The sequence below is a fragment of the Limulus polyphemus genome, unplaced genomic scaffold, assembly GCF_000517525.1.
Source record: "Limulus polyphemus unplaced genomic scaffold, Limulus_polyphemus-2.1.2 Scaffold2046, whole genome shotgun sequence".
Classification (NCBI taxonomy): domain Eukaryota; kingdom Metazoa; phylum Arthropoda; class Merostomata; order Xiphosura; family Limulidae; genus Limulus; species Limulus polyphemus.
In genome coordinates, this window is record NW_013667656.1 from 68,114 (window position 1) to 73,618 (window position 5,505).

At 33.6% G+C, this 5,505-nt stretch overlaps 1 protein-coding gene across 5 annotated transcripts in view; it reads right to left on the minus strand.

The window, feature by feature from the left end:
• Window positions 1-4,102, minus strand: part of LOC106465768 — a 16,072-nt gene extending 11,970 nt beyond the window's left edge. The window contains exon 1 of one of the 5 annotated variants that reach the window (XM_022393703.1): window positions 4,084-4,102. The gene's annotated coding sequence lies outside the window, so the exon portion shown is untranslated. The other 4 variants (XM_013926002.2, XM_013926001.2, XM_013926003.2 and 1 more) reach the window with 4 other exon arrangements.
• Window positions 4,103-5,505: the final 1,403 nt, after the last annotated feature.

The window sequence follows — 5,505 nt, forward strand, 5'->3', positions numbered from 1 at the left end:
GTCTCATCATGTGCCAACACTATAAGGGATTAGAGTATACTAAACTTTACACATTATATAGGCTACACTAACATGACGTTTACTTGGTTCATTTAACTATTATACGTGATGTACATTTTTGGGGGAATGGTTAATGAAAGTGTTCCAAAAACGTTACATTAATTTCTTAACAACCTAATACTTTCATTGTACAGGTCACTGTTAGGCCACATTTTGAATATTGTGTTCAGTCTTGGGCTTCTCACCTTAGGAAAGACATTGAATTGTTGGAAAGGATTCAGAGAAGGGTTACTAGAATGGTGCCCGAGATGGAGAGGTTGTCATATGAGGAGAGGTTGAAATCTCTCAAATTGTTTTTCTTGAAAAAAGAAGAGTTATGGGGGATCTGATTGAGATGTTTAAGATTGTAAAGGGAATTGATAGTGTTGATGCATCATCATTTTTTTAATAATGAGAATAGTAGGACTAGGGAGCCACAAATATACAAGTTTTGGCAAGGTAGGAGTCATCTTCAGCTAAGACAGTTTAATTTTTCTAACAGGGTGATTGGCCTTTGGAATGAGCTGCCTACAGATGTTGTAGAGGCAGTACATTTAAGTGAGTTTAAGAAAAGCTTGATAAGTATATAAATGAAAAGGGCTGGCTTTAAGATTATTTTTTTTATTTATGTTGTTCCAAAACATTACGTTATGTTAAAAAGCCAAAATCATGCAAATGGTTTTATACTTTAAAACTTCATTAAAGCCACAATTATCCACTTCTTAGCAAAGCTTTTAAATTAAAAATGGTGACACTCATACTAAGGTTTTTTCTAATTCGTTGTTTTTAGGGAAGTGGGAAGGACTTAAAATCAGCTAAGAGTGTGCCAAAATGTATAGCTGAGCAATTAACCTGAGAATCCACTAATCACCCAGCTTTATTAACATGTACACAATTTTAAGAATTTCTAGAGTCAGTATCAAGATTTACAAATAATGCTTTTTGCACAGCAAAAATACATGCCATTTAAATAATCTCACACAGCAAAAATACATGTATTTCACACAGTAAACAAAACTGTACACTGGTAAACTTTATAAACATTTTGTTAGACCTTAAGGTTGGTACATCATATCTACTTGTTTTACTAAAAATTAAAATAATACAGATTACTCCCCCCCCCCTTTTTAATGCAAAGCTTTCATAGTTTGCCAAATAAAAAATAAATCCATTTGTACAGATATTTACCTTTATGGACAAATAAAATCATGTAGAATTATCAAACACGAAATATGATAACTGAACATTTTAAAAGGTAGACCTTCCTTACCAATTGACCCCTGGATAAGGGAAGTATAACTTCCCAAGTGTATAACTTATTGTGTTTTTTTGGAATATTAGGTTTGTTACACTTAAAAATAGCATGCTTAGACTGTCATAATACAAAATTACATAAAGTGCTTTTTATATTCACTTACACCAATCACTGATCATTAAAAAACAAAGACAAAACTTAAAAGAATATAAAAGAATGCTCCACATTAGTGTTATCAAGGTAACAAAATTGTTCTTCTTCCCATTGTAAAACACAAAACCTGATTGCAGTTCTGTTTGTTTCAGATATACACACACAAAACTACACAAAGCCTACTCACACTAGCCACCCATAATTTTGAACAGATAGAGGGAAATCAGTTAGTCAAAGCACCCACTCCTAACTCTTGGACTACACTAACCAAACAGTGGAATTTAATCATCACTCTTATAACGTACCCACAGTCTCAAAATGCTGTAATTTTGCAGCAACAAGATGCAAAATGTAAACCCTAGAATTCACAATCCCACATGCTAACCAACTTACTAAACTCAGCCCAAAAACTTCTTTTAAGCACTTTTATTATAAAATTGTATTTAAAAAACCCCACTAAATTTCATTAGATGAAAAAAAATTAAAAAGATTTACAAATTTTATGTTATGTTACAGCAAAAAAAAGAATAATATACTTTCTCCACAAACACAAGTGTGGGACACTTTTATAATCTCATGAATTTCTTGGTTTGGTCTCCATTCACAGTGTCAAAATGTAAGTTAAAAAAAAAAAAAGAGATAATGACCATGAATTTTATGCTAAACCTAACTCTACTATACTAAGTGTTACAGTGTTAGTACTATAGTTAGCACTATCCATATAAGAATGACAACATCTAATAAAAAAAAATGGATCTCAATTACACTTTAAAATTTTGGTAATCATGCTTATCAATTGTAGACGAGCCCAAAATTTAGTTTGTAGATCTGCTTTTAACATAACCTAAGGAAAATAAGGGACCACATGGTCCTTGAAAGCTGCCCTTACACACCAGTCTTTGGGAAAAGTAAAATCTTAAACCATCTCTTAACTTTTTGGGAAATCTCCCAATTCCTCTCTTAAACTCCTGTACAATATTTGCTTCAACAGCAATTTATTCCACAAGACAATCACTTTGTTGGAAAAAATAAAATTTTCTACACTGGAGCTTAGCCTGTTTCACCAAATCTTAAACCTGTGTTCTTTCATCCCACCGTCTTCAAAATAAGCACACAGGAGTCTTGTAAACCAATAATTATATGAATTTACAAGTGACAATAAAGAAGAATATGTTACAATATGTCAACCACACCACATCTGCCACATCCAGTGCCAATGAGGCCTCTCATCCAATATCAGAGTTCATTAGTTCAGCTAGGATACAAAACAGTGGTATAGGTGCTATTTATATCATCAACTTTCAAAATTGTACACAGTATTACAAGTTATGTCTAATCAGTGATTTGTATAAATACATATTTTGACTTGTAATGAATACATCTAGAAATATATCCTAAAACTTCATTATCACTAGTACTAGAGCACTGCTTTGATGGCTTGAAAGTTGAATGACTTATGCCAAAATCCCTTTCTTCTGTCATTCTACTGAGTGGGATCCCATTTATATTAAATGTGTGATCAAAATTATAACTCAAATGCAGTACATTTTACTTACTATAATTGTCATTTGCAAAATATTTCATCTTACCAAATGATCCAAGTCATTCTATAATACTCCAACACCCTCAATACAGCTAGTATTAATAGCAATATTCAAGAGTTTAAATATTGGCAACCTTTAAAACTAAAAGTTTACTAATTTATGACCCTATCAATATCATTAATTTAGTAAGATTAAGAAAGAGCAAAGGCCATATAACAGATTTCTGACTATAACGTAATGCACTAATAAGAAGGGTACAGTCTGACTGAACTCCGTTCATAATAATTTTTTTCATTCAACCACCCTAATTCCACTTCCAATTAACTTGTCTTTCTCACTGCCCTGTTGATGCGATTTTCTTAGGCTTAGCTAATCTTTTGTGTGGCACCTCAACAAGTGTTTTAAAACGAAACTAAAGTACACAGTCTACACCCTTTCCTTCGTCCAGATAACATAATCTACATTAACTAAGTAACTAAATAAAAAATTCAATAAATAAAACAAAGTAGATTCAACTATTTTCCTTACACTGTTACACTTAACAGCAAGAATATTGGGCTAAGCCTAAATTACTTCTAGTTAAACTATTTGTATTACTAAATTTTTTATGTCTACAGACTACAGTAACTGTTGAAGTAGACAGAGTAAGTATGGTTCTGATGAAACCTTGAGTTATGCCGTCAGCCAAGTAAATAATATCTGGTTTCAAGATAACAGTATTTCTCAAACGCTTAGTGAGCATTTTAATTTTGAAAAACATAACTTAAGACTTAAGTAACCCTTAGCAGTTATTGCATTCGAATACTCCAAACCTACGGTTATAATGTAGTTAACGCAAATTTTTCCAACGGAACTAGTCGAATAGAGAGCAATCGAATACACCATTTATAATGATCATGGGTGAAAAAGAAATAACGTAAAAAGGTTATTTGCATTGTGTTTTACATAGGTAAAAAAAACGTAAGAAAAAATAATACATGAAAATAATTTACAAAAGGGTCGATGATATTCACGAAACAAAAATAATAAAAATGAAAAAGCATTTTGTGACTGTTTCGTCATGCTGCTTTGTAGTATCAATTAAAAACGTACCTGGGTGATATAAGGAGATATCATATATTTTCTTCTGGTTTAGTGATATAAAATTTTGAATTTCTTTTCGGTTATTAATTTTTTGTGCTGTAATTGCGGAATTGTGTGGCCCGTAAGGTAGGCCCGGCATGGCCAGGTGGTTAGGGCGCTCGACTCGCAGTCTGCGGGTCGCGGGTTCGTAATCCCTGTACCAACAAACATTCTCGCCCTTTCAGCCGTGGGGGCGTTATATAGTGACGGTCAATCCCACTATTCGTTGGTAAAAAGAGTAGCCCAAGAGTTGGCGGTGGGTGGTGATGACTAGCTGCCTTCCCTCTAGTCTTACACTGCTAAATTAGGGATGGGTAGCGCAGATAACCCTCGTGTAGTTTTGCGCGAAATTAAAACAAACTAAGAAACATTGTTCTAGTTGATTTGTTTCTTCGTTCTCTGTAATAGATAGATAAATATTTAATGTATATTTTGCTCGAGAGGATATTGCAGTGACATCTAACAAGGATTGTCACTGACGTCGTTTACTCGCCGGGTTCAAACATTAACTGTAACAGCTGATGAACAATGCTGTAATAGAACAAAGGTCAAGAGGTGAAGCGGTAGACATGAAGAGTCCGCAGGGGGGGGGGGCAAGGAGCACTTGCCACCCTTGGAAAATGAGAAACATAATTCTTTCTTTATTCATTCAGCATATGTATATGATTTAACGCTTGCGTTAGTGCCAGTATTGTTACGTAAAACTGAAATTTCTAGAAAACTTCCACACGCTTATAAATATAACCAACACGACGCGCTTTAAAAAAAGTAGTGAAATCTATCACTAGTTCGCTATAATCAATGTGCTATATACTTTGGAAACTATAGCTGTGATTATTAAAACGCTTATCAAGTGGAAAACTTCAGATATTTGACCAGGAACCCTTACAAAGTTCGAACATTACACATAATTTAACTTATATAATATCTTTACGAAAACATTATGTAAATTCATCGTGAAATAACGAAAGACAAAGCTAGCTATCTTCCCATTAAGTGAAATATACCTACGTAATCAACTCGTTCATCGTGAACCCTCGATAAGATATCAAAGAAGTTCCAGATTAAAAAGAATACTTCACATTGCTTATAAGTTTCTGAAACTTTTGTTTATAAATCATTGTTTGTAATAACTGTTATTGTAAGTTGTATTGTTGCGTATCTGCTCGTTTGTTAATTATTTCTCTTCAATCTATCTCCGGCTTATATACTAAAAAAGAGGGTGTCTAGCAAACACTGGGACATTCGTGAGGTTGCCCGCTATGTCACGATCCTTCTAGAAACTCCAGCGCGCACGCTCCCAGCGTCGCGTGACTTCCGCTATCGTAACAGTATATTAAAACGTATTTGTGTTAAAAAAGAAAACTGTGTGTATCAATTTTGTTGGCAAAT